General features: G+C 49.1%; 1 long non-coding RNA gene across 1 annotated transcript; it reads left to right on the top strand.

The window, feature by feature from the left end:
• Window positions 1–21,369: 21,369 nt before the first annotated feature.
• On the top strand, window positions 21,370–22,044 carry LOC138452672 (uncharacterized). Its single transcript, XR_011260304.1, has 2 exons — window positions 21,370–21,500; window positions 21,583–22,044. It is a non-coding gene; the product is annotated as an uncharacterized lncRNA (long non-coding RNA).
• The last annotated feature ends 3,573 nt before the right edge of the window (window positions 22,045–25,617 follow it).

Raw genomic sequence — 25,617 nt, 5'->3', positions numbered from 1 at the left:
AGGTGAAACACACATGTGTTGAGTGAAGATGGAGAGGAGGGCAGCACCTATTCATTCTGTCCAGTTCCCCCATGTAATAGCTTTTCTAATTCAAACAGGTCAGATTCTTCACCTGGAGCTGCCAGTCCGAAATAGTCCAATTGCACAGGGACATGTTTGAACAAATGATATCCAGGTAACAAAGTCACTCCACTTTACCATAGCCATGTCAGACATGTGACTAGAGGACTGCGACATGCCTAGTAAAAGTGGTGGAATGTAAAAAATCTGACTAAATGAACAGTGAAAAATTTAGCAACAATGTTGTGGCAAGGTGACACTTCAAGGGCAACTGGCGTGCAGTTTGGCTAGATGTCTACTGTTGGCAGAAGGGATACAGCTATGGGCAAATGCAGAGGCGCTGGATGTGTTGCATGAAGCACATGGCTGACCCATACGACTCAGGCGCACACACTCTCACCTGGCACACAAACAGAAGCCCTCACACACACCATGCACATGGATGACACACACATGCATGTGCACTCACCGGACAATGCCTCGTAATCAGGCAGATCTCCCACGCCTTGGATCTGTTCCTCCGTGACGTAGGTCCCAGCGACTGACTCATGTGGAGTGAGTTCCATGTCTGCTACTGGAGACCCACCTCCAGTCACTAGAGTTGCGGCATGACTTGAGGCCAGCTTACTCTTTGCCCTGCGCTTTAGGTCATTCCAGCGCTTATAGCAATCATTGGCTGTGCGCCTCACGATTCCAAGGGCACTTACTTTGTATTTGTATTTTTGTATTTTATTTATTTCTATAGCGCACCAGGCCCAGGGGCAACCGGGCGCTTAACTTAGTTACAACAAGATGAAAGCATGACAAGGCAATGTGACAGAGTATTACGGAATTATTACAGGAAGATTTACAAAATTTACAAAATATACATTCAAACGAATATCGATAAGGCAGCGATTTACAGGATAGTTAATAAGGGATGCAAAGTAGGTCAAAGTGCAAGTAGGGCAGTAAGCTGGTGTTAGCAGTCTTGGGCGGATAGCCAAGCTTTAGTAAGGTATTTGAATTTCAGGAAGGAAGGTTCTGCTCTAAGGTCATTGGGGAGTGAGTTCCAAAGTTTGGCTGCCAGGATGGGGAAGCTGGTTCCACCGGATCTTTGGAGATTAAAACGCGGGATGTCAAGGCAGTTGGCTTGGGCCGCTCTGCGAGGTCTGGTGGAATTGTGGAAAGAGAATCTGTTTGCCAGGTAGCGAGGGGCTTGGTTGTGGAGGCATTTGTGTGTGAGAGCCAGGGACTTCAAGGAGATGCGATGTGGGATAGAGAGCCAGTGCAGGTTGCGCCTGGTGTCAGATATATGCTGGCGCCTAGGAATGTTAAGGGCCGCTCTGATCGCATTGTTTTGGACAATTTGTAGCTTGTTTAAGTTGCGGAGATTTGTACCTAGGTAGAGGGCATTACAGTAGTCGACCTTGGATAGTACAAGGGTCCTGGCCAAGGTTACGCAGTTGGCAGTGGTTAGGAACGGGCGACAAGCGGTGATGAGCTTGCAAGTATACGCTGCAGCAGATGAGACTGCGTTGGATTGTCTAGTCAAGGATAGGGTTGAGTCGATATAGATCCCTAGGGTTTTCGTGTCCTTAGCGATCGTGATGGTGTTCCCATCAATGGTGAAAGACTTGAAGGCAGGGTCAAGTTTAGTGAGTTTTTGTGGTGAACCAAGAATGAGGAGCTCTGTCTTTTCATCATTTAGGCAGAGGCCGTGTTGGGCCATCCACGCTTGGATGACCTGGTAGATGGCGTTGATGGCAAGGGAGTCAGTTGTGTAGTCTCCTGTGATGGGGATTAGTATCTGTGTGTCGTCAGCGTAATTGGTATACGTGACGCCCAAATGGTCCAAAATATCAAAAAGGGGTTTGGTAAACACGTTATATAACGTGGGCGAGACACAGGACCCTTGAGGCACACCACAAGAGACCGGAGCGGGTGGTGCGGCCGCAAGTGGGGAGAACACGCGCATTGATCTATTATCCAGGAAGGATCTGATCCAAGTGGCGGCATTTTCTGAGAAATGTGCGGCTGATTTGAGGTGATGGCAGAGAATTTTATGATTGACAAGATCAAAAGCAGCAGAGAGGTCCAGGAGAAGTAATAACGCCAGTTTGCCTTTGTCTTTGAGATCTTCGATCTGCGTTTTTAAATCGATAAGGGCGGTCTCAGTGCCATGGCGAGGCCGGAACCCTGATTGCCTGAGTCCCAGAAGTTTATTTGATTCAAGGTATTCCTGAATTTGTAGGTAGGCCGCGCGGTCAAGGATTTTTAGTAAAAAAGGTACAGTGGTAATTGGTCTGTAGTTTGTGGGTATGCTGGGATCCAGGGTAGGTTTTTTCAGAAGCGGGATGACCCATGCATCCTTAAGATTGTCCGGTACAATCCCAGAGCTAAAGGAGGAGTTGATGAGCGTAGTGATGAATGGTGCTAGGTCGTGAGCAGCTTCCTTAATAATAGGTGCAGGACAAAGGTCACCCTGACAATTGGACGGTTTAAGGCTAGTGATAATCTTTTCCACTTCGAGAATGGAGAGTGGAGAGAAGCTAAAAGGAGTCAGAGAGTCTGTGATAGAGAGGTTTATGGTAGGTATAGGGATCTGTAGCGGGTTGGATTGAAGGCTAGATTGTTTGTTGTTGATTTTAATTTGGAGAGTGGCAATCTTACCTAGGAGAGCTTCTTGGATTTTGGAGCACCAGGTGCTATCTTTGGTACAGGTGTCAGGTGGAGTAACAGGAGTTTCAAGTTCTTTTAGGATTTTAAACAATTCTTTGGTGTTAGATTTGGCTTGTTCGATGCGTTTGTTATATGTGTCTTTTTTTGCCTGGAATATAGCTTCCTTGTAGTTAAGGGTGGCCAGGAGTACGCGTGATTTGTTAGCTAGAGAGTGATTGCTTCTCCAGTGGGATTCTGCAATTCGTTTATCTTTGCGTAGTGCTCTGAGATGGGGTGTAAACCAAGAGTTTAGGTGGGCTCGAGGTTTAGATTTTCTCAGTTTCGAGGGTGCAATGGTGTCTAAGGCTGTAAGCATGGCCCGGTTGAATGTGTCAACCAGGGCCGTGGGGTCAGAGCATGAGGGATCCTGAACATTGAGAGCTGGAAGGAGGAGGGGGAGGAGTCTATCGCAGGTAATGTTGCGTTTGTTACGGGTGGCCATAGCCGGGGCAATGTTGTGAAGGAGGCTGATAGGTTTGGACTCAATATTGAATGTAATTAAGTTGTTGTCTGTCCAAGCGCACTGTTGGTTAGAGGTGATGTTGATGGGACAGTTGAGGGCGGCTAGCCAGTCAAGGGTTCTGCCCTTGTTGTGGGTGGGTTGGTTTAGGAACTGAGTGAATCCAGCATTAGTGAGGATGTTGTCAATAGACGAAGCAGCAGTGTCCTTGGGGTCGTGGAGGCCTAAGTTGAAATCCCCCAGTATCATGACCTGGGAGATAGCTTTGGTGTTGTGTGTGAAGATGTTGGAGAGGTCCTCCGCGAAGGTGGATAGTGGGCCGGGTGGCCGGTAGAGTAGATGGAAGGTGATAGAATGGTTGGGTGTGACAGCTAGTTTAGCTGTCAGTGCTTCCAGAGTGGAGGAGTGATGTGTGGCTGAGAGGTGGAAGTTCAGACCGTAACGGTCTGCCAGTGTGCCTGGCGTTGTGCAGGTGTGGTCTTGGATCCTGCAACAATGACCATCTCGTTGTCATGTGCGGACACATACTCGACAAGTGCATTCAGTTCGTCATCCGTGAAGCTGGGCTTCCTGGACAGGCCGGACTGTGTAGCCGTGTCTGGGGCATCAGCCTGTGCCGGACGAGCACTCTTCCTCTTCCGCTTGGAAGGTGGTGGTGATCCTGAGTGTCCTGCGCCACTCTGGACACTAGGGGCAGGAGCCCTGGTGGACTCTGTATCAGGAGTGTGGGATTGCACACTCAGCATGGGAGTTGGTGCAGGCATTGGCTCTAGTGTGATGGTGTCAGGGGGTATATCAGCAGCATGGGCTAGGACCGACACTGTCCGGGCTGGGTGTGTGAGGGCTGGGGTGGATGGAGCCGCAGCTGCCCCTGCAGCCTCTCCGCCCTGCCTACTTGGTGCAGCAGATGACCTTGCTGCCCCAGATGCACGTGGCATGGTGACATCAACGTGCACCAGCGCACGTGTCATAGGCCTGCTGACCTGGAAGTCAGCCATGGAGTCAGCCAGGTCTGGTGCCACAATGGGCTGGTCCAACAAGGGCTGAGCATGGATGGTGTCAGCCACATCAGCCTCAACGGGAGGGGGGGGGGGATTATGGGTGCCCTTGACTGGTCCTCCACACATGGGGGGACAGGCTCACCCTGCAAGTAATGACCACGTCCCCTACCGGATCCACCACGGCCACCACTTGTGGCTCTTCCACCTTTGCCACCCTTACGGAATCCTCGCCTCCCAGCCATGGCACTGATGTTAATGTGCGTATGGGAGTGGCAGTAAAATATAGTCCTGGGCAATTGGGGGTCAAAGGGGTTGGGTACCAGATGGTAATTGTACCCTAGTGCTCTTGCAAGGCTGATTGTAACCCCTGGGGAAAGATGACGGGTCACGCTACGCACAGGAGCCCCAAAAAAGGGAGATGACGTGCACGCAACCCCTCCTAGACCACGTGTGCAGAAAGAAAAACCTGCACTACGCTGTGGCACCCAGTAACACAAGAATGAATGTATGCGTGTCACACGCAGCCTAGAATGACCTCTGAAGGGGTAGGCTACACACAGGGCAAGCACAGATGTTAGATACGTGCGTGACTCACCGTCTGCCTGGTAAACGAGCGTGTAAAAGGAGCGCGTTTGGTTGGCAACACCCCCGCCAAAAGAAGATTTGTACGCTGTCTGAGGAGACAGGACAACAGTAGAAGGGAACACTGTTTGAGGGAACAGGCCCAGGTAAACCAGTAAAAGAGTAAAAGGAGAAAAATCTGTCAGAGGTAACAGGGAATACGAACTTGAAACGCCGTGAAGTAAATCGCGTGTGAACCGACAAGAAGTACAGAATTCACCCACTCGCTCTCCACGAAAAGCACGTACAAGGAAATGGTGTTCTACGCGTACCTTTTATACAGGCCCACACGTCCAGCGTCACTTACGCGGCATCTACGCGCTAGGGCCATTTCCACCAATTACACGCTTTGTCACTTCTGCATGTACGGCCATTTCCACCAATCACACGCGATGAGACTCTGACGTGCAGTCTTTCCACGTGTGCTCTGTCATCACGTGCTGTGTGGGAAACACCCGTGCGGATCACGTCACAGACGCGCTTACGCGCTGAGGGCCTTTGGTCCAATAGAATCGCGTATGCGTGCTGACGCGCTTACGCGCTAAGGGCCTTTCCTCGGTTTTCACGCTGACGTGCTGGATTTTCACGTGCCCAATCACTCCGTACCAAGCTGGCCACGCGTAAGCACATGGAAGACCACGCTCCTGCCCAGAAGGCCGAACTACTGCCCCCCAGAGCCCCGAGCACGCTCCCACCTGCCATCTGCTGCTGCCTGACTGCCTGCTGCCCACGTGCACTGCCATTTGCTGCCTGCACATCAGCCAGGGGTGCTGTTGCTGTGACCACCCCTGCTGGAACCGAAGACTCCCGACTGGAATTCCATCGCTCCACAGCCCAGCCCCAGGACCCAGTTGCACACCCACTCCTGCCTCTGGGGTTGTCATGTCGGGGCAAGCACCATCTGTGACCACTGACAACCCCCGGCCAGAGAGGCAGAGGGGCACCAGCTTCAGTGCCACCGAAGTTGGTGTCCTGGTGGAGCAAGTCCTGGGGCAGTATGATGCCCTCTTCGGAAGTTCCCGCGCCGACAAGGAAGGACGGACTCGGATCTGGACTGACATCGTGACTGCCATCAACGCGGAGGGGGTGGCAGTCCGGGACTTACAACATGTCAGGAAGCGCTGGGAGGACTTCAGGTCCAGGACCCTGAACAAGGCCCGGCGCCTCTTGAAGGCAGCGGATGCCAAGGGGCGCCGGGGCCACTTGTCGGAAGAACAGATGGGGGTCCTGGAACGCATATCCCCAGCGCTCCACGTCCAGGTCCTAGAGAAGCAGACCCGTCTGGAGTCAAGCGGTGAGTGTACATGCATCCTGATTGTGAGCAGTGCGTGTGTTGATCATTCGCCATTGTGCCGGTTGCACATCTGTTTGTATGGGGTCGAGTATGGGTGGGGGTGTACTGGGCCGTGGGGCTGACACATGCGAGGGCTGTAATGTGTGAGACATGGATGGTGCTTGTGTGTGTGGGCTTGCATGGCAAATGCATTTGTGCGTGCACACATGTTTGGATGAATGTGTATGTAAGTAGAGATGTCCGTGATGTCCGGCATGTATGTTGTTTTCAGCTGCATGTATGAGCACTGTGTACATGTGCATGTGTGTGTATTTGACAAGGGTGCAAAAGTGATGCAACATGGATGCATGTGACAGCGGTATGTGGAAGCCTGATTGGCAGATGTGACATGGATGCCCGTCTGAACAGTGCGACACTTGGCAGAGGTGTGGACATGCATGCAAGTGTGGTGGTGTGTGTACATGTGTGGTGCACTTCCTGTGTTGCATGTGATGTCTGGCTCCCCTTTGGCTGCTGATGCTGTTGTATGTGTAGGGATGGTGGTGGCAGTTGCGATATGGCTGTGGTATGGCTCATGTGTGCCAGTTGCAATGACATGTGTGTTGGGGATTGTGATGACATGTCTGAGGTTTGCCAATGCCACTCCTGTGCAACTGTCATGCGTGTATGTGTCCATTGTACAGTGCCCTGATGCCTGTGTTTTGTTTCTCCCTGTCTGCAGCGTCAACTGATGAAGAGGGCAGAGAAGGTGCTGTGGAGCACAGCGGCGGGGATCCGACCGCCAGCCGGAGACGCAAGGCCCGGCTCCCCTCCCGTGTTGTCATCTCGTCGGGGAGTGAGGAGTCCGGTGCCGCGTCCCAGGCCGCAGCTGCCGGGGGGAGGTCCAAGAGGCGGAGGTTGCAGTTGGACTCCTCGGCAGCAGAAGGGGCAGCTGGGACCCCACAGGGCCCAACGGGGGAAGATGGCACGGAGTCATCCAGTTTGGTGGGGGGTTTGGTGGAGGAGGGGGCCGCGCAAGCACCAGAGATGGGGTCTGGAGGTGGGGATCCCACTGGTGCTAGTGGTGCAGTGCAGGACCAGGGACAGGAGGCAGCACAGGCGGCCGCGGAGGTGCCTGTGTGCAATCCTGTCCCCGATCCTGTCCCTGCATCATCTTGCACCAGCAGGGATGCCTACGTCCAGACCCGTTTTCAGGCAGGGGATGAGCTGACGTCAACTGGCCTTCCTCTGCCTTCGGACGTGGCCATCCAGGTCCGGGTTGAGCCTGTCCTGGCTGGTGTGGCGTTGCGTCAACGGGCCATGCGAGGTGACCTGCAGTCTTTTCATGGAGAGACTGCACGTCATCTCGAATGGCTCGTTGACCACGTCAGCCTGCTGGGACAGGTCACCCAGGCCGGATTCCGCTGTCTGATGGGACTTGCTCCGACCCCCTCCTCAACTGGACCCCCTACGCGCCAGTCGTCCTCTGTGCCATCTTCCCACCCTTCAGTCACCTGGGTGCCCTGTGGAGCTGCCTCTGATGGTGCGGCCAGGCTGGTGGAGGAGGCATCCCTGCCACAGTCGGGAGTCGGTGGTCCAGCAGGGGTGGCCACATCAACAAGTGCACCCCAGCCGGCGGAGGATGTGCAGGCAGCAGGAGGCAGTGCACGGGCAGAGGCAGAGCAGCAGCAGCAGCAACATGGTGGGAAACATGAAGGCTCGGGGCTTTCGACATCGGAGGGGCAGGCATCGGCCGGAGGGCAGGGGGACCCAGGACAGAGAGTGTCTTCCGTGTGGCAGCGGTTGGGCCACGCCATAGGTGCGGAGCGGTGGCGGGCGGAAGAGGCGCGGCTCACAATGGTCAGGGCGGAGAACTCCATGCGGAGGGCCCTGAGGCGGGCCGAGTGCCTCGAGGCAATCCGCAGGGGGTTGGAGGAGGACACAGCGTCGTCCCTGCAGACCCTCGGGGCCATGGAACTGGACCGCCTCCGGGACATCGAACAGGAGTTCGATGATGCCCTGGCCCGGGACACCAGAGAGTGAGCCGCTGGACTTGCCCGCCGCCTTTGTATATAGTTCTTTAGTTTTAGGTTTCCTTTCTTTCGTATTATGATTTGGAGTCGACGGACACTGCTCCACTTTTTGTATATAGTTGATTTTTAGGTAGGTTTTTTAGTAGGTTTCCTTTGTTCAGTTGGGATCATGGACCCTTGTTATTTTTGTACATAGTTCTTTATTGCATGGAGATTTTTTTACATTTGACTTTGGACAAAAAAAATTTCTATTTGGATTTCAAGTTTTATTTTTTCATTTCTCATTCACATTGTAGTTTGTTTTCTTTCTTTAGCATTCTTATTTTTTTCCAATACAATTTTGTTTGCATACTTCACTGTGTGGTATCATCTCATTGGTTTCATGCATGTCATGTTGTGTGTTTTCACATTCAATTGCAACCATTGTGTGTGACGGACATGGCTTAATTAGCTTCATGAACATTGGGGGTGTAACATGTGATTTCCTTTTCCATGTGGGTGAATGGGTTACTTGGTAGGGCTTTTTGGCTGTGGAGGCTGACCATTACGCACATGATTGGGGATTGTGAGGACCTCGTGGGGGCTGCCCATGACTGCAGGGGCCGTGGAGGTTGTGGAGCGTACACCTGGGAGGACCCACACGGCCAATTCACGTGTAGTACTCCCCAGAACCCCTGAAATACACATACCCTGCTGAAATCGCGTGTGGAACTTCCCGCGCACCCCTGGAATACACGTACCCTGCTTGCACGGGGCCAATCGCGTGTGGAACTTCCCGCGCACCCCTGGAATACACGTAACCTGCTTGCACGGGGCCAATCGCGTGAGAGACTTCACGCGAACCCCTGAAATACACGTAACCTGCTTGCACGGGGCCAATCGCATGAGAGACTTCACGCGAACCCCTGAAATACACGTAGGCCGCTCCCCCAGGCGCGATCACGTGAGAAAGTTCACGTGAACCCCTGGAATACACGTAGCCCGCTCCCCAAGGCCCAATCGCGTGAGAAAGTTCACGCGAACCCCTGAAATACACGTAGCCCGCTCCCCCAGGCCCGATCGCGTGAGAAAGTTCACGCGAACCCCTGTAATACACGTAGCCCGCTCCCCCAGGCCCGATCGCGTGGGAAAGTTCACGTGAACCCCTGTAATACACGTAGCCCGCTCCCCCTGGCCCGATCGCGTGAGTAACTTCCCGCGCACCCCTGAAATACACGTTCCCCGCTTGGCGTTTGCTGTTTGCCAGCCCGGTGAACTGGTCCAGGGTTAGCGCAGCCCTTTGCGATGATTTAGCGATTTTGATGGCTTTTCCTTGCGCGAGGGCGTTCTTCGGGGCGTTACTGGCGCTGCTGCAGGGTCACTGCGATTCTCTGCGCCACGGCTGGTTTGGGAGCCTAAAATCCATGAATACGTTGTGCGCGGAAATCGGTTTTAGCGCACGTGCCTGGCGCAGACAATCGCACGCGGACACTCTGCGCCAGCCGCTTGCGACACTTTTCTGCGAAATTCTATGAATTACCCTCTTAGTTTTAGAGGCAAGAGAACAATTTCCTCCTAGCACCACTAACGAATTGAAGTTGTAGTTAACATGTTAGTGTATTGAGTGTGCCTTTGACTCTCTTTTTGACTGTTTTCTTTTTGCTGTTGTACTCATGTCTGAAAATGCCTACATATAGTTTGCTGTGCTATTTCTTTACCATATAATGCAAGTGTGTGTTTTTCTGAGTGTATTTTTGTGTGTGAGTGTGAGGTGTCTGTATGTATGTGTGATTTCTACATGTTGTACACATGGGAACCAATGTTTATTTATGTTTTTGAATTTTCACATGATGTGTGCGACCCAAACAATGTAATTGTGTCTTTGTGTGGGCTTTCAGTTTTCTGTTTCGCACATGCATGTGACAAAGAATTCTGTAAGCTTGAGTGCGGATTTCCCATTTGGTGCACATTCTAAAATGAAAGCAGTTGCTGGCTTTACATGTTTTTGTGTTTCCAAACATGTGTTCCATTGCTGTGTGTGTGTAGGAAACTATATGCATATATTACATGGCCTGCAGTAGCGGCCATGTAGTTATGGTTAAGTTGCTAAACTCATAGAAAGAGCACTTTTTGGGTGGCTTATAACTTCGCTACCCCTGGACGAATCCTCACCAAACTTTGCAAAATAAGTATATGACCACTCTGAATATCTGCAAAGTTTGGTGAGGTCTGGCAAAGTTATAGGGGGTCCCAAAATGTATTTTTTTCCCATACAGTGAATGGAGAAAAGACTTTGTTCACGCCTAAAGCCCAAACCGCTGGACGGATTTTCACCAAATGTGCGGCAGGAGCGGCGGCTTGGTCCCGAAAGCGTGCTTTTGTTAATTTGGTGGAATTCCATCTGGTAGTTTTTCTTTTAAAGAACCAAAAAGTAGGTCTAAAAAAAATTAGTGATATCTATGTCTACTCCGCGGACACACTTCCCTGTTCGCTCCGCGGACAAGACACTGATTGGCTTAGAGGGTAATGTGGTGTCTCCATACATCGGACGCACCCGCTGATTGGATGGTGAGAAGCATGAAGTGCGTCAGATGTTTGGGAACGCCCCATCTTGGATTCGCGGACAGTGGCCGGTGTCCGCGGACGCCACAGTAAAAATATATTAAAAAACACAACATTGCACCTGTCAAACTTATCAAATAATCTCTGAGGAGGTGAGGGGGGATGATGATGGGATGGAATATGGCTGCAAGAAGCAAAAAAACAGGTGTTTTTCACTTGCGAAAGTCTACAAACTGTCCTGAGAAGTTTGCGCACACCTCCGCATTACAGGGTTGGTGAAAAGCAGTTCTTTGGATAGCTTATAACTTTTGTGGCACTTAATGAAACTGAATGAAATTTAGCAATTATATTCCTGACCTGATTCCAAATGAAGTGGCAAAGTTTGGTGGGATTCTGTCAAGAGCGCGCAAAAGGGGGGTCCCAAATTAATGTAAAGGCTTATAAATGAGGTACCATTTGACGAATTTACACTTAATTTGGCAAACTGATAATAGATATAGATATAGATATTAATGTTTTTGAGAAGTTTGGTGGGATTTTGTCAGGGGGGGCAAAATTAGAGGGCGGGTCCCAAAATATTGTAAAGGCTTATAAATGTGGAGCCATTTGACAAATCTACACAAAGGTTTGCAAAAAGATTATAGAGCTAGACATAAATATTTTTGTAAAGTCTGAATGGATTTTGTTTTTTGACAAGAGTCATAATGTAGGTACAAAAAATAGTGATTAACCTTTGGTGACTGAGGTGTAGCCTGTGGCCATGGAGAGTGGCCAGATTGTCCGGGTCATGGAATAAGGTAATGATCCGAACAATCAGGCTACTGGCCATGACCACGAGGGACAACACATGGGGTTAAAGTGGCCATGTCCACCTGGGACTGGCTTTGTGGCAAAGTTATTCAAAATTGGGATAGGTTTGAAAGGGAAGAAACATGTGCTCGTAGTAATATGGTCATAGGGTTCTCTTTTCGCCTTCTGTACAGAACCCTGCCTTCCCTTTCCATGGTGGCCATCTTGGAGAAGGATTTTCCTTCCTACACCGGGACGCCACAGGTGTCCCGCTGTAGGAAGAAAAATACTTTTTTTAGCACCCCGCGTTCCCACTTTGGGAACCTAGGGTGCTAATTGCCTTCATCCCCAATTACAGGGGCTGGAAATGGGAATAATGGTCCGGACACCTCGTTATCTACCCTTGCTTCGCTTGGGCTGATAACTTGGGCTGCCAGGCCGGTATCCACCGTTCCATCCCTGGAACGGGGGATAAACGCCACAATATTACCATTAGCATAACACAAAATGCAAATAGAACTGTTGGAAAATCTTATTGAGTCTATGTACTTCACTGAGAAATATAAACTATATGGAGTCTACGTTTTTTTTTTTAGTTCTATTTTTTAACTGTGAAAGGAACATTTCTTTTATTGTTTTTGGATGCATTTTATTTTTTGGCAGGAGAGCTTAGAACGAAAGGTGGGGAAGGAAATGAGGGAAGAGGGACCAAACACTAATATGGAGGGGCAGGTGGACAGGGGAAAATGTTGCGTGTGTGTTGTTTCTAAGGAAGGGGGAAGTGCTTCTCATGCTCCTTGATTACAGCAGTGGTGATGTCTCTTGGGGAGGAGGGATGGCATTAGCTGATTCCATTTTAAGATAGTTTTGCTAAAAGTATGTACTGTGTACAAGATTGTTAATGGATGAGTAGGAATAGGTTTTGGAGCTGTGCAAGGGAAATTTTGAAGTTGAAAGTTCCTAGATCAGTAGAAAATGCAGTTCCGAACTGTCCGCGAAACACGGATCTTATCGTGAAGTGCGGACGGGTTCTCGGACACATCATCATGCCTCGCGCCAGCGTATGGTCTTGTGGCACTGTCCGGAAGGTGCACAATTAAGTCAGATGTTCATAGACATTATGGTTAAGTTGCACTAATAAAAATCTATGAAATTCAATGAAAAAACTTTGCTAAGGGGACGTTATCGTTAAGTTGCAGTAATAAAAACCTATGAAATTCAATGAAAAACTTTGTTAAAGGGACATTATGGTTAAGTTGCGCTACTAAAAACCTATCAAACTCAGTGAAAAAACTTTGTTAAAGGGATGTTATGGTTACAATCAAACCAAAAACCCCCTGAAATTCCCCAGTTATGGTAAGCTAAGCAACCATTACTCGCGCCACCACTGTGCACTGCTAAGAATAACACCCATCACATCAAAGATGACATCACAAATAGATGTGGATGAGGGTTAACCTCATGGGTGTTTCCTCATCAAGCAACGTTGCTGGAAATTAAGATTAACAGTTACAGAGAGGGCATCTAATTTTATGTCATGTGTGACTGTGTTTTTGAGTTTATTTTGGTGATACCTTATATGATTGTTTGTTAAACAGAAAACGTAGAATTCAATTCAGTGTGAGGTGTTCAGAAATAGATTGAAGATGGTAAAGAATAAATGGACTCCTGTGTTTCAAGAACATTATAACTGACTTAGAATTGCTTGTAATGGATACATTTTCTGATGGCAGACTCCTACTGTAACCACTCTGAGGATGTTGATTCTAATGAAGACCAGAGGGGGCCCCATCATCGTCTATATGAGTGTGCCCTATATCTGATTGATGGCAAAACATTCCCTATTACAGAGAGTCTACTTTGACAATGAAAGAACATGCAATATGGAAATAGTATTGTGACGTGAGCTACGCTTCGTCGGAACTCCATGCGCATCGAGCGCCGACAGGCAAGCGTGAGCGGCAAGAAGGTGAGAGGACAGATCGAAGGACTGCAAATGGTGGACTCGTAGAGCACACTTAATTTAACTGTAATTTGATAAATACAAAATTATTAATTACCTTGCGTCATGTGTCAATTCATTGACAACAAGCATTGAGCCAGGCCCCATTGGGCAGGGGCCCCTCTATGATCAACGTCTAGTGTCAGGAGATGCGGCCTGCAAGGTCCAGACCAGGGGAGGAGCAGATTTCCACGGTGAGGCTATCCTGATGAAGGAAGCACCAAATAGCCTGTAGCTCTGCCCTTCAAGTAAAGACAGGAAAAGCAGGGACTTTAAAGTCACAGAACAACTATAGCCTAAATATGACCCATCATTGTGTCACAAAAGAAGGAGAATACACATACAAGTGTGTAAAGGTAAATCAGCCTATACAAAGCAGGCAGCTGTGCCAGGGAAATTGCCTCAGATATATACCTCCTGATGCTATAAGACAATGTCGACTTACAGCATGCAGGACTAGAACCAATGGTCTTCCCCACCTGGACCCTACAGATCCCCCAGATATCTGCAGTGTGCAATTGGCTACTGCCAGCTACATTCTCCACACCTCCTAGGGGGAAGGGAAAGTGGCCTTTGGACATGCCCACTGTATTTTTAAAACACTGCTGGGCCACTAGCCAATGCCTTTGGCCATGGACAGCTGCCACTGCCTTTGGCTATGTTCACTGTACATGTTCCCACAATATATTTCTTTAGGGCTCACTAGCCAGGATCTTTGGCCCTGACCAGTGAGCACATTGGTTTCTGCACTATAGTTGAGTATGAAGTTCCATAGGAAACCAGAAAACTGAATTGTTAATAATTTTGACTCGAATAAAAGATTTGGCTGATATTTTGCAAACAAAAGGTTTTTCATGCACCTCCCGAACCCCGCAGACTGGAAATTGTGGGAAAGATTTGTTTAAAAATGAAAAGGTCATCAAGAAAGCAATAAAAGGCTCTTTGGGGCCTACTCCTGTCTTCCATTCATTTCCCCATAGAGGAAAAATGCAGCGCACAGCAAAAACCTTTGGACAGACCAGGTACAAAACAATTTGGGCACAAAGCGTTGACTCGATTTCTGGGAGTGGTCTGGCGTCATTTCATCCAGTAATTTATTAGCTATATATGTGTCCCACAATGCATCAGTGACGCTTTTCACAAATGACCAAGCTGCCATTTTCTTTTGTTCGATGCAAAAGATAACTGGTCCTATAATGGGAATATCCAAGGTTAAATGAAAACAAAAAATGGAAAAAATGCCTTTCGGAGAAGGAAAAAGATTAAATGACATCAGGCTAGAGATGGGGAGGGGGAAGAGGATACCATGTGAAATTGTGGGAGAGAGGGCGGGAGACCAAGCTCAGAGCAAGAACGTTTTCTCATAACCAGGATTATGGTATAAATATGCAAATGGGAATGAATGTGCACCACATGAATAACCAAGGTTATTTGTAGTACATTACTATTACCAGGGTTATACAAACCGCAGTTATGTAACACGTTTAAAAAGAAATGTAATTAATGCAAAAAAAGGGGAATATTATAGCTACAGTGACGTGGGTGTAATGGGTATGGCCGAAGACTATGGCTACTGGGTTACTTTACGTAACCAAATGGTGCGAAATGGAACTTGGACACAGCCAAAGGTGATGGCTAGTGGGCACATTTAGGAAACCTATTGGAGCAATATGGAGAGTGGCCATGGCTGAAGGCGATTGGGACTGGAAGAAAGCTATTGGGGCAACACGTAAAGGGGCCATAGCCAAAGGTCAGGGCCAGTGATAATGGCAAAGGCCATGGTTAGTGAGCGGGAAAGAAAAGTAGTGTTTTAAAAGATAAAGTGGGCACGGCCGAAGGTTAGCATGTTCCCGTTGCTAATACCATGAGCACATATTATAAGATAACCGATTCACTGTGGCATACAAAATGGCATTATGGTGGACATCAACAGGGGCTCATCGAGTTAAGCTAGTCATGACTTCACACATCTTCTGAATTTCAAGGGTTTTTTGTTGTGTTAAATCTGCACAAGTTAACTGCACCTTAACTAAGGGTTTTTATTCATATATCATAGGGAGGCAATAGCCCCCCTTGTAGTGAAGCTGAGTCGGACCCCCATACGAACCCCTCGTAATTCCATCATTAATAACTTTTGATTTGAGTAACGGATTTAACCAAAATTTCGAAAGCGGGTAAGGACTCGTGGGCCCCCCAAGACTGCAAAGTTTCAAAAAGATGCGCTAAAAAATAAAAAGTTATCAAGATGACAAAAACATTCTATTTTCCAAAAGTGCGGCCTACTTCCCATTCATTTTCCCATAGACAAACAAGGTACGTTTTTGACAAAGCGCACAACCCAAACTGCAGGACTAATTTGGACCAGGCCTGAAATAACTTGGGAATGAAGCGTTGACTTGCAATCCATGTGTGGTTTGGGGTTATTCCGTGCAGTAGCTATATAAATATTTGACAGAGAAGGGGAGGCACCTTCTCAAAAATAGATAGCGATATCTCTGGGATTTACCTGAAACCGGCTTTTTTTAGAAATGAAGCGACCGCCAGCTTGTTTTTCTCTTGATGCGAGAGATAGCCGCGGCTATTGCCGAGGATATGGGAAATGAAACGCAGGAAAAAAGCTATTTGCAGGTCAAAAATCATGCATATGCAATCAGGCTATAGGTGGGGGTGGCTAGAGGGGAACAAGTGAAAATTGGGAGTTGGAGGGGGTCAAGGGAATGAGTTTGCAACACAAAGCTTTCTGTAGCCTCGGCTATGGACTCGAATAGCTGGCATCTCAAAGCAAACTGTGTCACAGAAACAGCATGGCCCTCATTACGACCCTGGCGGAAATCGAAAAACGATGGCGGAAATGCAATACCGCCATCGAATAGCGCTCGGTGCGACTATGACCCGTCACCGCAAAGTACGAAGCCATTAGCGACACCGTAGTGAACGCCAACGCTAACTGCACCAAGTACGCGCGCGCGCGCCATGCCAAACCGTAAATACCACCATGGCGCAAGGGTACGCGAATTCCGACCCTAGCGGACATGTACCTAACGCCATCAAGCATGGCGGAAAGTACCATACCGCCATGGTGAGAAGTACGGCATCGCGAATCAACCGTAAACGGCCCCACTGAGTGCCTGTACACCGCTCCCTGCCCACAAAGTACAACTCCCCGTAGGTGCAATGAAGTCACAATGCAACCAGTGAAATGTACAAGTCACCCATGCATGCCAACGAACGAAAGATCCACAAGAGGGGCCAATGGGAGCTGCAGGGCACAGATGGCACGAATACAGAAGCCATTCCAATGGACATGACCACAGTCCCCCCCCCCAGAAACGCACGCAAACACAGGCACCTGTGACCAGCAATATTCCGAAAATCACATCATTCCACCAGTCCACCTGGCTGACCGGCATCTGTTACACAAAACCCAATCCCCCGCCCCTGAGCATGACAACATTCAAACAGTCATATTGGCAGCCCCCATCCCTGACCTCACTGGGCTTCGTAGGCAAACGCGCCCAGCACAGTACCACGCAACTAAACTCCGAAGCTGGAACCCAATGCAGATCTCCTCACAATACATCGCTCCCCAAATAGGAATATGCCACATCACTCGCAAAGAAGAACGCCACACGGCCCATATCAGAATAGAAATTTAATGCACAACAAAATCACCAAGCCCATACAGCCATTAGGCCATGAACTCCAAAACACATTTCACCATTGTGGGCTGCATCTGCAAGAAATGACCAGCTACTACTTGTGTGACGCCCTGTTCCATCATGGTACACAGAGCCACATTCACGTACGAAAAGGCAACATGGAAGCGCACAGAACCGCAGGGCCGTCCCAATGGGGAGGCACTAGTCCAGCTGAAAGGCCGAAATGTTGCTCCGAGCCACTACTACTGCGTAAGGGCATGTGGCCCATTGGCGATCGTCCCATAAGATCGTAATGCTGCTCCACTGATTAACACGAAGCAGCAGGTGTCGGGAGTAAAAGCCATCTGCAGGAGTGGCATACAGATGGCAGTGGCAAAAGGGGAGGAGATACCTGTCAACCAAAAGAAAAGAAAAAGAACAGAATGGCCATCAGAACTACATTCGAACAACTCACTTCAATGATCACACTAAATCCACAGCCATATGCATGCTAGCCCACTCCAAAGGATCATCACCACCCCAAAACCACTTGCGACTCATAACCATCTAAATCGAGGTGTAAACACCATCACAAACGAGTGTACCTGTGCATGCGTCTGTCAACACAGAATCCATCAGATGGGAATGTTAACGTGCATGGACACAAGTGTCTGAAGGCGCGTCGAGACAGGGAGGGCTCAACAAGGCCAGATAGACGATGGTCCCACTATGGCAGCCCTGCATCACATAGCGCAGGGGAGGCGGATAGATTCCAAGAAGCCCTGTACATGGCAAACTCTGTATCAAATCATCTGCCCATGCATCCATTCATCATTCCCTCATCCCGGTATAAGAACTCCTGAATATTTACTCACATAACATTAGAAATATCCATTGAGTCTGTGCGTTATGCAGCCTGCAAAATCCACAGTGCCCCAGCCCGTAATTCCAGTGTTGTGAAGTAACATGTATTTGGGAACGTCCGGCCTCATCGCCCACGTCGCTATTGCGCATCCCAAACTATTCATATCAATCATTGCATCCTCGCCATGGCCCCTGTCTCAAGGACATTGAACAATAGAACGTTACATTTGCAGTCAGACCTGTGGGCATCTCCTCGCCGCTAGCTGAAAACCGAAAGCGCCGCCCTTCGAATTCCTCATTTGCAACATCACGTCGAAAAGGCATCTGTGGCCGTTTGAAATCACAAATTAATCCATCTAGTGCGGCTGTGTGTGAAAATGGCAACTGCCTTCACCCACAAATGGGACGCCCCGCCCGTCGGTGCAACTCGGTACAGTGATGCATGAGGGCCCACCGTTACTCGAGTACTACGTTCCACTGACCCATCACAAGTCTGTTCGCGACTGCAAAGATTGTATGTGAAACAATGGGACCATAGCCGAATGTACATATCAACAAATGTTACACGGCCATCGGGTAGAAATACATGATTGCAATAGCAAGATGCCATTCCTCGAATTGCAGCGTTGTGTGCGGGACGTGCTCGGCCAAAGGGGAGAGCAGCTTGCACAGGTGGAATGAATCACCACAGGTGGAGGCCATACAGCCTGAAAACACATAAATTGCACACCCAGTCTCCTCCCACAACCACACCCACTCCGAAATGCTACCGGCAGGACTCGCGATGTTGGCCCTGGGGGACCTGATAGCACTGCAAGTACTCCAACTCCAAGAAGAAGACGAACACCAACTACAACCGGCCGCACGGAGGGGACGCAGGAGGAGGAGGAGGCCAAGGCAGGGCCAGCAAGGGCCGCCAGCACAGCCACTACCACCACGCAGGCAGCCCGCAATCCCACGCCTCCGAGCACATCCGTTCAACCTCACTGCTGAGCAGATCCACACCCTCTACCGTTTGGACCGGGACACCATAGCCGCCATTGTGGACATGACACAGGCTGACCTTGTCAGCATGATAGATAGCCCAACCGCCATCCCACCCCTACTGAAGGTGGTGTCTGTACTCCACTTCCTGGCCACAGGCACCTACCAGCACACAGTCGGACAGTTGCATGGCATTTCTCAGCCACTGTTCTCACGGACACTATTGCAAGTGCTCGATGCCCTCCTGCAGCACGCAGACGACTACATCTCTCTACCACGCTCGGAGCAGGAAATTACCAACACAAAAGTGGGATTCCATGCACTTGCCGGCATACCGGGTTGCATTGGTGCCATCGACTGCACCCATGTGGAATTGGTCGTCCCACATGCCATGGAGGCCCAGTACCGCAACCGAAAACAATTTCATTCCCTGAATGTACAAATGGTGTGTGACTCCAACAGGATCATTACACATTGTTGTGCCCGATTCCCTGGATCAACCCATGATTCTATGGTCTTGAGGAACTCTACAATACCACGCTACATGGAGCGACACGCAGGGAACAGATCCTGGCTACTCGGTGAGTCTCATTACATGCATGATAATGTGGGGTATGTGATTCGGCAATGACCTGGCAGGAAGGGGGGGGGGGGTGTGCGTACGTAGCAATGGCATTCCACATCATACGTTTCTCGTCCACATACAGGTGATGCTGGGTATCCACTGAAGAGATGGCTCCTCACACCAGTCCGGAACCCACGGGACCAGCATGAGGAGGACTACAACCATGCCCACTCACGTACCCGTGTAGTCATTGAACAGGCATTCGGCCTACTGAAGACTCGTTTCCGCTGCCTCAGCAGGTCTGGCGGGGCACTCCTGTACCGCCATGAGAAGGTTGCAAAGATGGTCATGGCATGTGTCATGCTCCACAACATGTGCGTACGTAGAAATGTGCCCATGCCCCCTGACGCAGAACTGCAAGCACCTGAAGATGGTCATGATGAGGGTGGGGATGTGGCAGCACCTCAAGGAGTCTGCGAGGCACCGGAGGGCCGTGACATTCGTCAGCATCTCATTGATGCATGCTTCTAGCACTCACGCCTGGTGACTGATACATGGACACGGGACTCGTGGCACTGTGTGTGTCTGGTACATGCACAATATGGACTGTACGCCTATGATGGCCTAGTACACAAAGATCATTGTCCACACATCTCATTGGTTGATCGTGCACTGTTTATGGCATATGTGATATCATGTTGAACACCCTATCGACCCGCCACCCAAGTGAGCCCAACACACCCCCTCCACCCTCCTACCTCCCCCCCGAACACCAGTGTCCAAAGATGCTCATTGTCAGTGGGCTGTCGCTATTGCAAGCCCCCTCTGCGGGTATCAGGGGCACCCCTGCCTGTGGAGCGCAGGTTCCTCCCAGATCTACGTTGGGGCTGCCCTGGACGGAACTTGCAACGGATGATGTCTCTGCCTGCTCACGTCCATGCATGTCCCTAAGGGTTTGTGAGAGCTCAGTGAGCACACGGCGCACTGCGGCAAGTTCGGCACATACGTCTTTGGACGTCGCATGCAGTTCCCCCCCTCAGGCTCTCGGTGCTTCTCTCCATTTGGACTCTCAGGCTCTCGGTGCTACTCTCCATTTGGACTCTCAGGCTCTCGGTGCTACTCTCCATTTGGACTCTCAGGCTCTCGGTGCTACTCTCCATTTGTGCCCTTAGTGTCTCTGTACTTCTCTCCATTTCTGCCCTAAGTGTCTCAGTTGATGTTTCTATGTCTAGAAACAGAAAAGATATGTCCAGAGCAAAATATGTTTAGAAAAAATGTATCCAAATTTATTAAAGGTGATACAAAAATTGAAAACTAGTGAATAAATCACACAAAATTATTATACACTGATCATTTTAACATAACAGAACAGCAGCAACAATATGCCGAAAATCGGCTAAAACTTCATCACTCATACTCAACATACATAGTACATTCATACACACACAACTCATCATACCGTGGCATACATCCAAAGTACTAAAAACACAGAAAACATGCTAAGAACCAATGGGGAAGAGGAATTCATAACTAGTCCCCATAATAACACACATTATTGCGGTGTTTACAAACAATAGAAATAATTCACAAACAATCTATTGTCAGGGTGGATAGGAAGAACAGATGCAAAGATCACATCCCTGTAGAATTTTTCTCTCAACCGGTTTCGACGTGTAGTAGTGGTTAACTGAACGTCTTCCTCAGGAGGTGGGTGTTACCATTCTGATGGAAACCTAGCTGCTGCAAAAATCTATGCAGTGTAGTGTGGCCAGTCACGCGAGACAATTCAGGACTAAAACATGACCTGGAGGGCGCCCCATGCAGTTTAAGATGACAATTTCATTATACAGCAACCGTTTGGCAGTCATCTGCAGACGGCGCTGAAGGCTCAGGCTAAGTTGCGCTGCCTCTTCACTTTTCAAATACATGCAGCGCTGGATCATCTTAAACTGCATGGGGCGCCCTCCAGGTCATGTTTTAGTCCTGAATTGTCTCGCGTGACTGGCCACACTACACTGCATAGATTTTTGCAGCAGCTAGGTTTCCATCAGAATGGTAACACCCACCTCCTGAGGAAGACGTTCAGTTAACCACTACTACACGTCGAAACCGGTTGAGAGAAAAATTCTACAGGGATGTGATCTTTGCATCTGTTCTTCCTATCCACCCTGACAATAGATTGTTTGTGAATTATTTCTATTGTTTGTAAACACCGCAATAATGTGTGTTATTATGGGGACTAGTTATGAATTCCTCTTCCCCATTGGTTCTTAGCATGTTTTCTGTGTTTTTAGTACTTTGGATGTATGCCACGGTATGATGAGTTGTGTGTGTATGAATGTACTATGTATGTTGAGTATGAGTGATGAAGTTTTAGCCGATTTTCGGCATATTGTTGCTGCTGTTCTGTTATGTTAAAATGATCAGTGTATAATAATTTTGTGTGATTTATTCACTAGTTTTCAATTTTTGTATCACCTTTAATAAATTTGGATACATTTTTTCTAAACATATTTTGCTCTGGACATATCTTTTCTGTTTCTTGATGTTATTATAATACTCTGGTCCAGAGGCTAGAGTTATCCTGCTCTTTTCAGTGTTTGCGATGTTTCTATGTCTGCCTTAGTGCCCCCACATTCATCGGCATGGTCCTTGAGGAGCGTGGCCAGTTGCTGCTGTTGCACGATTAACTGGTCGAGGGACTGTTGCCTCTGCTGGGCCATGGCCATTTGCGGGGGTGTCACAGAGGGGCTGTTGACCTCATGTTGCCTTGCCACAGGGCTTGTGGGGGATGGCCAGTCGTCGTCTTGTGGGTGCCCCTGCGTGGTATCCTCATGTTGTACGGGATGGGACAGACAGGGGGATTGGGACAGGTCATGGATGGATCTGACTTCGACATCCCCGTCTTCTGTGTCGGAGCATGCTGCCATCAATGGGGTGTCACCTATGGTGCTGCTGCCACCAGAGGCAGTGCCTTCTGTGGCATCCTTTGGGGGGACCTGTGGTGGTGGTGTTGTGGGCATGCTGGCTGCTGGGGTGCCTGTTGATGTTCCCTCCTCTGTGCTGCCACCTGATTTGTGCTGCTGCCGTGTCTTGATGCGTGCAGCTGAGGTGGAGGGTCTTTGGCCGTTGGTCTTGGCCCTCTTTGCAGGTGTGCTGGTAGGGGTGTCCTGATGCTCGTCGTTTGGATCGGACCCTGTGGTGGAGTAAAGGAGGGCGAGGGTTATTAATGGGTCTGTGGGTATTGGAATGGCATTGTATCACATGCATTGGGGTGGTACCTGAGGGTGATTTGGGTCGGGGCCTTGGAGGTGCTTTCATTTGTGTGTGGAGTGAGGGTGCAGTTGTTTGGCAGCCTGCAGTTAGGGTGTGCCTGCTGCACGTGTAGTGGGTGTTTTAGGGGTTTTTAATTATTTATGTATTTATTGTGAGTTTTAAAGTGCGCTATCAGGCCGATGTGTGTGGACGTTCTCCTGGACATGTGTTTCTGTTGCACTATGTGGACACATGGTACTTCACATGATTGGACATTGTGGATTTAGCATTGTTTTATTTGGCCCACCTACCTGAATCTTCGGATGTCTGCACTCCTTTCTCCATCCCTCCGACTCCCTCTATGCTCTCCATTCCGATGGTGGAGGCACAGATTTCTTCCCAGGGGGTCAACTTGATGGGTGATTCAGGACCTCCCCCGGTGGCTGTGGCAATGTTGCGGTTGGCAGAAAGTATGCTGCGGACGCGTATCCGCAGGTCGTCCCATCGCTTTCTGCATTGCTGTGGGTTGCGGGGTGCGGTCCCCACCGCACTTACCCGCTGTGCCACCAGAGCCCATATGGCCTTCTTGTTCGCAAGTGCCGTCCTGGTCATTTGCGTGGAGAAGACGACGGCAGCATTCTCCTGGAGGGTCTCTGTTAGCACGGTGAGTTCCTCACGGGAGAAGTGGACCTGCCGCTTGCGGTCGCACGCTTTCTTCGCTACTTTTCCCATTTTTCTTGGTTTCGCTAGGGTGGATGACGGGTTGGGGTGTGTCTCAGGGTAGTGTTTTTAGTGGTTGTGTGGATTTTGTGGTTTTATAGGTGTACGGCGGGATGTTTCCCGTTCCGGGCCCATGTTTTTACTTCTGTTTCCGTATATTTACGGTCACCGTACTTTCCGGTTGGCGCTCACTGCGGTGTCCGCTGTGATGGGTAGCGGTATTGCACCTAGGGCGCCGTACGGCGGCGGTGTGGGCCGTTTTGGGGTCATTTCCGCCATCGCGGACTTTGCACTTCCGCCATGCCGTGGTGCTCGTGCCCGATGGGTCGGAATGGGCCGCACTTTGCTCCATCGTGCAATGGCGGAAACGCTATTTACGCTGTGGCGGTCCGGTCAGTCACTTTCCGCCAGGGTCGTAATGAGGGCCCATGTGTTGTTGGGGGAAAGGGATAGAGCAGGGGATGTGAGGAGTGGGGGGAGCCATTACAGATGACCGGGCACTTGGTGAGGGCTTTGGGGGCAGGAAAGCATTTTCTTTCAGCCATTTTTATATTTAAGGCTAGAAATGACTACGGCTAGCTGAGGGTATGTATAGTTCAGTATCACGGTTACAGTTTTTTTTAAAGATATTTTTACAGCAATAGTGAAAAATTTACATGATTGCCATCCAGGTCTCCCATCCATGCAATAACCAGGACAGACCCTGCCTAGCTTCAAAGCTGCAATATCCAAAAACTGCAGGTGATTAAAAAAAAATGCCCTAAGAACAGCCATTAACATCCCAAAAAATAAACACATCACCACGATGAGACGGAATGCCCACTGGTTGTTGGTCCATGATGGAATCCGATTCAAAACCCTTCAAAACTTAATTCAAAACCCTCTCCTTGACATAAAAGTCTCTATCTAACTCGCAAGTACTTATCCAACACATTTTCCAAAAACCAATCCAAGATACCCACGCGCTCAACTCACTCGCATTTTCTCATCATTCCCAGATTCAAACTACAGAAAGCAAAGGGCAGTAGTTTCACAGTGGTAGCTGCCAAACATGGGAACGCTCTGCTAGCCTCGTGAAGATCGGAATCTTCCTTTTGGGCCTTCCGCGAACACCTGAAAACATGGCTTTTCACACAAGAGCTGTTAAAGTAATTCTCTACCACAACTCCACCCAAATCATCTACCCTCCCCCGTAACGTTAATCAGATTCATGAATCAGAACAGAACTGTTAACCTTTACCTTGTTCCGCATGTATGTATGTACTAAATGATTTACCTTCAAGAACCAGCGCTCAGATGTCTCAGGGTTTAGTGAGCTTTACAAGTGTCAAAATAAATCAATACATAAATAAATAAAGAGAGGAAGGTGCAGCCTCCGCAGGCCATGCTGCCCGATAAATAGGCCATATTTACAACACCACTTAGAGAAATGGGTTGGCCCTTTGATTGCTTTAAAGCTAAGCAGGGTCAGTCCCACTTTGAAGCCAAGCAGGGTCAACCCCGGTTAATGAATGGATGGGGCATACAAATGATATTTTTTTTTAAACTGTGCTACTGTCAATCCTTGAAAGTTTTGCACTCAGAGACAATTTTTGCCTTTTTCCGAATGGCATTCCGGCATTTGTAGTCCCCCAGTCAATAATAAAAAAAATGCATTTTTACAGCAACAGTGGGTTTCCCATCCTGGCAGTAACCGAGACAAGCCCTGCTAAGCTTCAAAGTGACAAAGGGATCAGCCCCATAAGGCAATGTTGCCTAATAAATGAGCCCACCTTACAAGACCACTTAGAGAAACATGGCGTAAGGGGGCAAGATCCTTCCCCGCTTTCAAACTAAGCAGGGTCGGTCCTGGTTACTGCATGGATGAGAGAAAGTACACAGTCCCGATTGCTGTGTGTTTTTTTATTTTTAAATATCTCATAACACACAGCATCTGCATTATATTTTTTAAAACCGTGCTACTCTCATACCTTGAAAATATTGCACTTAGAGACAATTTCTTTGCCTTTTGCTGAATTTCATTCTGGTAGTTGTAGTATCACAGTTAAGATGGCGGAGTAATGCCACAATTGCACACTTTTTACCTAACATAGTTCTATAAGGATTCCTAT

The sequence above is a fragment of the Ambystoma mexicanum genome, chromosome 4p, assembly GCF_040938575.1.
Source record: "Ambystoma mexicanum isolate Mex_15411 chromosome 4p, UKY_AmexF1_1, whole genome shotgun sequence".
NCBI classification, from domain to species: Eukaryota; Metazoa; Chordata; class Amphibia; order Caudata; family Ambystomatidae; genus Ambystoma; species Ambystoma mexicanum.
Note: the sequence above shows the minus strand (reverse complement) of the source record. Positions and strands in the feature narration are given on the sequence as shown.